Genomic DNA, 10,000 nt, shown 5'->3' on the forward strand with positions numbered 1-10,000 from the left:
GTGTATATTTTGATCCAGTGATACCCTATCAAAGTGCAGATCAAAGGAGAGCCAGCAGTAGATACAGGAGGAGTACTCAGAAAACAATTCACTGATGTTTTTCCTGAACTTGCTAAGGGTTCATCCAGTCTTCGTTATTCAGAGGTGAGCATTGTGGGGAAAATGATAGCATACAGTTTAATTCAAGGTGGACCTGGCTTCCCTTATCTTACCCCTGGGATCTACTGGTACATAGCCACTGGGGATTTGTCAGAAGCAACTGAAAGGTCTTACTTTGTGGATATTGGTGATAGATAGCGAACTTGTTGGCTTTGTTGAAAGGGTAACATTTTCATCTTTTGCTTACACTACAATTATAACAATATTCAGTTTATGTAAGATGAAAACCTCAATATCATATCATATTATTTAACGTCGTATTTATTTATGGAATTCTTGTCTTGATACTTATTCACAGCTAACGATAAAATTGCTTTGTGATATGAAGTTGTTCATTCTTGTTTAATAGGTACAAATTTTGTCAACTTTGTTTCACTCCAACTCATGCATGCGTGTTACATGATGTTAGAGATATCTCCAAAGTTTCTTATCCACGGTAAATTATCATCATCTTTTACTTGTTATTTACTAGCTACCAAACAAGATATCACAGCCCAGAATTCTTAAATACAGTCAACTCCCGATAACTTGAACCTTCAAGAGAAATCGGAAAACTTAAAGTCATCAAGAGTTCGAGATACCAAGAGTAAAATTACTGTATATGTATGAAGGAAATCCAAGGGAAATCGATTTTGGTTCGAGTTAGCGAGGGTTCGAGTCAACGGGAGTTGACTGTAACATCACTGTTATTCTGAATTTAGATCAAAGATGGTTTTGCAGAGGACCTTTGGCAAATCTCTCAAGATGACAGCTTTTTGAAGTTCATGCAAGAGTGTGGGCAAAGTAGAAACCTAACGGTGAGTTCAATTTCTCGTATTCTGCTGTACTAGTGTTTTATACCTGCCGGTTTATTTCTCCATAACATCCTTTATCTTTCTGACAATAATTTTTCACTGTGGAAGACTCTTCAAGTATTCTAGTAGACAGAGTAACACTTTCCATCTGACAGCAGCATAGTTACATTTTAATATGAGGTGGAGAACATTTCTGTAGGCAGTTGAAGGAGATGACTCTTTTTTTCTGTTTTACAGGAACAGAACAAGTGCGAGGTCGTTCAGTGCCTGGCGTTACATGACACCATACCGAAGCACAAGGCCATTCTTGGTCAGCTTTGGAGCGGTTTATCAATTCTGGGCTTTAAAAAAGAGCTGGAAAAAGCTCCTGCTAAGTTTGAGCATTTTTTTGTTCACAGCAGGGATGAAGTATCACCAGCCTTTATCAAGTCTTTACTGAAACCTCCTGTTACTGATGATGCACAAGTGAAAAATGTCAAGCAGATGCTCTATTCATTTATACAGAATTCATCAGTAGATGATCTGTTTATTTTTTTTATCTTTTACCACTGGTTCAAGATCCAGTACTGCCATTTTTATGCCTGGTTCAATAGTAGTGTCAGTTGGAAACAGAGGCCATTTTTGCTTCAGCTTTTTGACTTGTGACAAAGTTGAAACGTATAGCACATAATAAACAGAAAGTCCCACTTGAAAAAGGAATATTTTATTGTTACTTGGCCCGCTTCCATCAAGTCAACTTTCTTTCACATGTTTATGGATGGGGGATGGAGTTACTTAAGTAGAGAGTAAACTTGTAGTTGTAAAGTAAAACAATTGTGAAACCTCATTAACATCCAGAGTGTTTTCATTGAAACATAGTTAAGGTCATACGGAGTTCCTGTTCTCTAGCTTTCACCAAGTCACCCGCAGCTAGCCCAAGTTTACACACACTCTCAAAACCTTGTGCCATTTCTGAAATGAGATTTTGTCCAAAGGTAGCTTTATAGACTTAACTATTGCAATGGGAATTGGTCTTTGAAGCCATGGCCAACTTTAGGTGCTAATAATCATATACCATTGACCGGGCAATTAAGACCAAAAAAACCTTGAACCACAAACCAATTGCTCTTCCTTTACATTAATTGATAATAGAATCCTTGGCAGTTACTCAAATACTTTTTCTATGGGATTGAAGCATACGTTTTTAACAATGCATGAATGAAACTGCTGTAAATTTGACTTGTAAACATAGATATTGCTCTACAAAGTTACAAAATTTTAAAAACAGTCATTTTTGTCATACAAATGTCTGAAAAATAGTAACTTTCGTTTACTTTTTAACAAATCACTTTCAAACTTGGAAACTTCACTAATTTTAAGGCATTCTTTCCAGCCCTGTTGACAGAGTTTCGCTAACTGATCCTGTCAAAAGTTGAAAAACCATGGACAGGTCTATTGTAGGGACATCTCCAGGGACAAGTACTATTCTACGTAATGAATTGTGTGCATAATTGTACAAGGTGCACCCTGGGTGAAATCAGCTACTTTTCAAACACAATTGTTTTGGCTGTTCATTTCAGAGTACTTTGTATTCATCCACTCTAACAGTTCATTTGTTCAATTTTTTTCACCATAATTTTCAAGAAAACAATACCTCCTAGTATCTAACGAAATCTGTTAGAGTTCCTTAAAAAGGTAAATTCCCTATTTTTGTTTCTTTTTTCTTTTCTTCTGAGGTTATCTTTTAACATAGTTTAAAAAATTGAAATATGTCACATCTAAGAACAAATTAATAACAAAAAGTTGTGAATTTTTAGTGCACTGTTGTACTGTGCAAAAACAACAGCACACTTGTATAACTCATGAAGTTATAGATTTCTGCAACCTGTGAGTGAGTGTTCAGGGTCACTTACTCGTGGCTCTCCATGGCTGTCAAAACTGTTGAAAATGCCTTCTGGTACACATCAATGCCAAAGCTGACAGAATACTCTAGTGGATCAACTTCAAGAACAAGCTCCTGGAGTACTACCTCTGGCAAGTCAAAATTTACATCTTCAGCTTGCACAAAACTAAGACGATCATCACCAGGTGCAGGTGCATCAGGATCATACCCAAACCATTCAAGGTCGTCAACAGCAGTACCATGGTGGAAATCAGATACGGCATTAATACTGTTATTTCGAATGTCAACCATGCCATTTGTCCAGATTTGAATAAGGGACCAATTGCCCTCAGTACAAATTGGATGATTATTCCAGGCACAAGTAAGCCTCTCAAGTCCTCTATTATTCTTGGCAGGAAATGAAATGAAGCAAAAATAAGTGAATGTCATTGTCATGGTTAAGGACACCTGATACCTCCAGTGCCTGGAAAGTGTAGTAGAAAATGTGACACAACATGCAAACAACGTCTCTCCATAGACATTCAATCCGCTGGTTGTGGACGGAGGATGCAACAAGGTAGCTCCCCCTATTTGAATCTATTGCCTCTTCCATCAGCTCCCACACCTCTACATTCTCCCCACTGTGGTCTGTTCTTACACGTGATGGGCAACCAAAATTGCGTGTTGCAGAAAGAAATAGACCCCCCATGATCTTACTCCTGTTGTTAGTAGAACACTTAAGGAATACTATGCCCCTCGAAACCCCTTCAATTGCCCCATATAAGACAAATCCCCAATTGACTTGACTGTGATGCCCATATATGTGCCACAAACTGTTGGGTCCTGGAACAGAGTACGCTCTCCTGGATGAGCAATACTTGTCCTTAGTTGATGCTGTTGTATTCGAATCCCAAGCGGTCTTAGATAGCCATTTATAATGGAGCATCCAACTATGGTCCCATGTTCTTGTATAAACTGCCGCACTAAGCCATCAAGTTGTTCATTTGCCATGTCTTTGAACCCCATTATTTCCTCCAGGCCAAACTCTACAACTCTTCTCCTTGTGGCCCACCTCGAAGCTAATAACACATCAGCTATGTGCTTCCATTTAAATCCCAGGGACCTCAAATAGGTTAATGCATCTTCTTATTTGCAATCTTGGCCGGCCAACAGAACCTGTGAGAATTACCGGAGGAGTTTCCAGAGAGTAAATCGATAAATTAGTGCATTAGTTGAGCTTTCTTGACTTCTAGTCCATTCTATGGTTAACAAAGTTAAATTGTTTAAGAGCTCTCGCAAAACGGTTCCACCCTCAGACCCTCCGGGAACTAGAGGTAGTACTGCGATCGTTTCTTAAGTAGCACTAGTTGTAACTGAGGACGTCTTGCAATCGTTTAGGAGTTCCACAAGAGACTGAAAAAACTCTTCCCAATCATCACTGGAGGAGGACTGTCAGCCATCTTTAAGTGCCTCTCCTCATTCCCATTCCCCGGCAACATACCATGCAAAGATCCATGGGATTTGTTGATCGATTTTCCGCACTCCTCTTGCTTGTTATTGTTTACAGATAAATGTGATTGTGTGTCTTTTTCCGTTGTTAACTTTTATCATGTTAAACATCCTTAAGTGCAATTTGCCTTGTTGAATAATTATGGCTGAAATATTTTTCTCTTGAATTTTACTCATTCACGTCGTTGATTGTGATTTAGCTCGTTGAATGTGATTGAGAATATCTATTTATTGGAGTTTTGCACTATTCGGCTTGTTACAGTAAACACCAGCAAACTTGCGCCCCTGTATCACAGGGTTATATTTAGAAAAGAGCAAATGATGAGACTGAACACATGAGAATATTGTTTGCAAAAGTGGAATATTTTTTGGTGATAATTTTTTGACGTATTAGGAATGGCTGAGCTCGACCACTCTTATTACACAAATTAGTGAAACCGCTCATGACAAGACTGGCTATTGAAAATTTAGTTTTGGCTAGTGAAATCAGACCTGCAACTAGCCACTAGGCTAAAGAAGTAAAAAGTAAGTCTCGAGCCCTTGTCAAGGGATGGATTTGAAAGATGTATGGAGATGTTAACAAAGTTCATGATTTACCAAGAGAAATGTAAAAGGGACCACAAAAAGAAGGCAGAAAATGGTATAAAAAAGAGGAGGAGAAATGGGAAAGAAAAAGTGAAGAAGCTAGACAAAAAATGGAGGAAATGGAACTGCAGCAGAGAGAAGACTTAAAGAGACTACAGGAACTCATGAAACTCATGACACAGAATGATGACATTGAACATTATCTCACTACATTTGAAGGAATGGCAAAAACGTGCAAGTGGCCTGACGTTAAACAGGTCGTTAAGCTCGTTGCACATCTAACAGCCAAGGCTTAAGCTGCATACGCTGCAATTCCAATTAGTCAAAGCAATGACTACGAGAAGGTGAAGGAAGTAATAAATAGATTTAGCCAAGCTTAAAAGCGGACCTCCCGTTTCAAACCCCAGAAAGCAATATACTGTTTATGGAAATATTATGCTTCTGCATAAAGTTCTCTTCTTCTCCTTCCCTCCTCTCGAGGATTTCTTTCCTTAAATTTCTCAAATTTCGTCGCCTCTTCTCTCGTGCTGTTCCCTGCTCTTTATCCCGTTGCTCGTCACTAATATGATTTCCTGCCAGAAAAAGGTGGGTTGCCAAATGCAAAGCTGCCAACGCTCCCGTCCCCAGAAGCTGTCCTGCCTCCCCACCTCCACCCGACAGTGTGTATGGGCGGATGGAAGGCATGGATAGATTTCCCAAAAAATCTTACCCATGGTGCTCCACTGGCGAGCTTCGGGCACCTGAGCTCCACTAATATTGAGGAGGTATGACATCACAGAAGAAACATACAGACAGAGGTTCTGATTCGTTACAAAAACAGGAAGAGAAAATTATAAAGACCTGCATGTAAAACAAATGGATTTATATAACAAGTGGATAAAACGTGAGGGCAAAACTGGCAAAGAAATATCTGAAATAATCGTCATGGAGCAGCTAGTGGTCACCATGCCCCCAGGAGTACAAATATGGGTGCGTGAACACAAACCAACAACAAGATTAAAGGCAGAGGAGTTGGCAGACAGCTATTGTGATACTCGCAAAGGAGTTCAGAATGATTTCTACAGAAGATCACAGGAACCTATCAAGAGGCCAACACCCTCTTAAACAAATATGAAGAATTGAATCCAACCAGAAGATGCCAGTCTCAAGATAACAAAACAACATGAACAAACCGCAACTGAACCAGACCACATATCATATGCTAGCCTGCGTAGCAGGCGGTTTGGTATATTTTAGACACTTCTTTCCACTGGGGTTGATTTTTGAGTGACGATTTTGAATATGGCTGTGGCAAAACCTGGACCAAAGTCAAACAAGAACATGAGGGGGAAGGGGAGGAGGAGAAGGAGTGAGAAACCCCTCAGCATTTTCCAAACCTCCATTCGCCGACGGACAGAGAAAATATCGTTTCTGATTGGCTGACAGTGTCAGCAAAACCCCCCTGTCAGTCAAAATGTTTTGGTCCCTTTCATAAAAGTATAAAGACAAAACAAGGCAGAAAGAGCCGACAATCTGGTTTTAAAAAAATTGGAAACTTCCTTGCAGTAGCCTGGACTTTCTGGTGTTCTTAGATAAGTGAAGAAATACGTAAAAACACTACTGAATGGAGGTGATAATTTGGTGGTCCTTCCCAAGGGATCTGGCAAAAGCTTTATATTTCGGTTTTTTTCTTACCGGCGACACCGGAGAAATGTGTTCTGCATTAGTAATCACACCTTAATTTGACAAGTATCAGCCGTGACTACGTTAAATTAAAAAAGCTGAAGGATGAGGGCTCACGGCAACCTCTCTTTCTCAGCGTGCTGAAATGACATTCTAATAACTTCCACAAAAAATTGTCGGCTATATATATCATTGTCAACGAATCGCACACAGTAGAAACATGGACAGGGAAACGTCAAAGGTAAGTTGAATCTCAGTTCGATCCTCTAAATTATTTCCCAAGTGAATTAACTTTATTACCGCCAATGTTTACACAAGACACGCTACAATTGGCTGGCAGTTGACATCAAATCTGTGCTAGTCACCCATCATTGGAAATAGGAGGTTTTGAAATGTTGTGGGTTGATTTACACGTCGTTTTTCGCTTGCTCTCCTCGCCCCCTCCCCCTTCGCTTGCTTTTCGTGTGGCCATTTACATTCAAACTATCACTTGAAAGTCAACCCCAATGGAAAGAAGCTTCTAACATTCACCAAACCGCCTGCTATGCATATGCAGAGGATGCAAAAGGGAGGGTTATATTGTGAGAAGCTGCAGAAAGACTAAGAGGACTGGTTATTGTGCATGGTGTTAATGCTGAAATGGTGATAGATTCTGCTTTTGATATTACTCACGTACAACGTGACCTAGTGGACTTAAAAAACATCAAGGCGAAAAGACACATCTCAGATGTATTCATGATCACCAGATATCCTATCCTAAGGAACCAAACAACTAGACGATGAACCCAAAGTAGTAGTTGTGGATGTGAATAAAGACCTGCTGAGGTACAGTGGAAGCCTGCTCTATGGACACCCGTTTATAACGGCCAGTTTCGTTTGTCCTGACGAAAAGGTCATATATTTTCTCTATAATTAGCCTGCTTAATATAGACACCACTTACTATGGAAAACGGACAATTTTCCATGTCACGAAGTTCCTTTATAATGTCAACCCCGCTTTACGAACACTGGTTATTTGCACACCGTCTATTTTCATTGCTGTAATTATGTGTTAATTGTAAACACTGTACCCTGTTGAAACGATGACAGATGTCTACTGCGATTTTATTGCTAAAAACAGTAGCAAAATAGCGTAACATGTTTGATCTTGATCTTTGTCACTCGTGCCTGCTTCCTTATTGCACAAGTTCACTTCCTTGGCTTTTTGCTGCATTCATTGCTCACCGCCTTCTTCCTCTTTGACATCCTTTGCTTGCCGCTAGTACAGCCAGTATCATCCTCCACTCGTATTGCTGGGCTACTGCTAACGTGTCTACTATCAAGAAATGCTTTAAAAAGGCTGGTTTTCTTTCAGAAAACGAATCTTTAGTTTCATTTCCTGAGGAACACCAGACATTTGATCCATTCCAGGAATTAGTAGACACTAGACAGCGAACTGGTGCAGGTGAATTCAGCCTGGTCCCCCGGCCCCTATTACCATCAAGGGCTGCCCTGTCCATCAGGTGGAGACGTACAAGCTCCTGGAGTCCATGTTTCTCACGATCTATCATGGAACGCGCATGTAGAGCACATAGTCACCAAAGCCTGTAAACGCCTTTATGCCCTTCGTTTACTTAGGAAATCGGGAGTTGCGTGTGCGGACCTAGTTTCCATTTACTGTGCCCTCATCCGTTCAGTGCTTGAATACGCTGCGCCTGTATGGGTTGCACTCCCCCTATCTTGACAACCTCATTGAGTCTGTGCAGCGCAAAGCCCTCCGCATAATGAATCAATCTGGGCTTAAAACGTTGAATGAGAGATGTAAGGAAATATGTACGAATTTTATATCTTATGTACGAGGTAATGCTCTGTAACCAATATGCTCCTCACTCCCAGCTACTGTAAAGCAACCCCATGGCTACGGGGCTACGGTCTGGGAGTACTCTCCAGACCCGCCCCAGGGCGAAAACTGACCGTCTAAGGAACTTTATTACTCACAGAGACGCGTAGAGACTTTGGAACCAATGTCTATGTTAGCCATTAGTGTGAATAATTTTTATGTATTGTAATTTTTATGTTGTATATGTATTGTACCCATGCTGACACCACTGTAATCCAGCTTCTGTGCTGCAAGCGTGGTAAATAAACACTATCTATCTATCTATTTATTGTTGTGCGATGTGAGTTCCCAACTTGCACCAAGCTGAACGTCAACTGGGAGGAGGGATTTTTCTGCAGTCTATTGGCATCCACCTCCCAGAATTCACAAGATGACGACAGTTATGCGGATATTATTGAGGTTAATGCCATGTTGAAGGAGCCGAACGTCAAATCACTTAAAGAAGGCTATGTCATTGCTGGACAAGGTGACTGAGTATCTTACCAGTGAAAACCTAACAGAAATGCAAAGCTTCCTTCTAATATTCAGTCCAACTGGTTAGGTGAAAACTAAAGGCGTCAGTACAAAGTAAAGTCACAGACTTATTCAAATGATTCCATTGTCGTTTTTCAAGAACAATAATTTTAGTCTGAGACTATGATAAATAATTGCGCGTTCTCTTTAAGATGAAATTGTTACAGTTACCTACAGATAAGAAATTAAACAACGTTTTCTGGTAAATATGTCTGCTTTAGTCTTTATATTGATAAAACGAGTGTCCGTCGCCTTATGTTCTGACAGCTTGCTTCACACGGACATCTGGATAATATGGACACTATGGTATGTCCCCTTGGTGTCCGTTATTAACCGGATTTCACTGAATGTCTTGCTGGGAAAAGACTACCCTACATTCTATGACCTTCTGCTAACGGTGAAGGCAAATCCACAAGATGGAATGGTGGCAACTAGAGGACAGCTGAAGAGAGAAAAAGCACAACAGGCAAATGAGGAGAGAATGCAAAAGAGCTGCAGAGTTAAGCTTTTTGAGCTGGAGGATAAAGCTGTGGATATTACCAGCAAGTTCAGTCACTTGGGTCCAAAATTCTTTGCGGATGCCCCTCCGAATGCCAGGGCCTACAAAGACAGAAATCAAAAATGCGAGGAAAGCAAGGAGCACCAGAAGGAAAAGAACAAGACAACAAACGGCCAAAACCTTTTGGACATTAATCCCAGAGCCTTAGGAGAACTTCAGAAGAACGACAAGACTCTTGACAGCCTGAGACAACAAGCCACATGACAGGAAGCTGGCAAAGTGCAAATCATCTATAGAGACGGAATCATGTACAGATAGACTGCTGGAGAACCCATGGAGCAGCTGGTACTACCTAAAGAATGCCGATGTAGCATTAACCAAGGTATCACACAACATACCACTGGCTGGTCACCTGGGGAAGGGGAAACTCTCGAGAGGATAAAGGAGTAGTTCTTCTGGCTAATGATGAGGAAAGACATCTCCAATTACTGCAAGAGCTGCGAGACATGCGAGACAAGAGCTGCAAGCATGGAACCAGA

General features: G+C 40.6%; 1 protein-coding gene and 1 pseudogene across 2 annotated transcripts in view; one reads left to right on the forward strand and one right to left on the reverse strand.

The window, feature by feature from the left end:
• Window positions 1-918, forward strand: part of LOC138058921 (uncharacterized) — a 1,231-nt pseudogene extending 313 nt beyond the window's left edge.
• Window positions 1-10,000, reverse strand: part of LOC138058920 (uncharacterized) — a 79,661-nt gene that overhangs the window by 40,806 nt on the left and 28,855 nt on the right. The window lies entirely within an intron of this gene.

Source organism: Montipora capricornis, chromosome 8, assembly GCF_036669925.1.
Source record: "Montipora capricornis isolate CH-2021 chromosome 8, ASM3666992v2, whole genome shotgun sequence".
Classification (NCBI taxonomy): Eukaryota; Metazoa; Cnidaria; class Anthozoa; order Scleractinia; family Acroporidae; genus Montipora; species Montipora capricornis.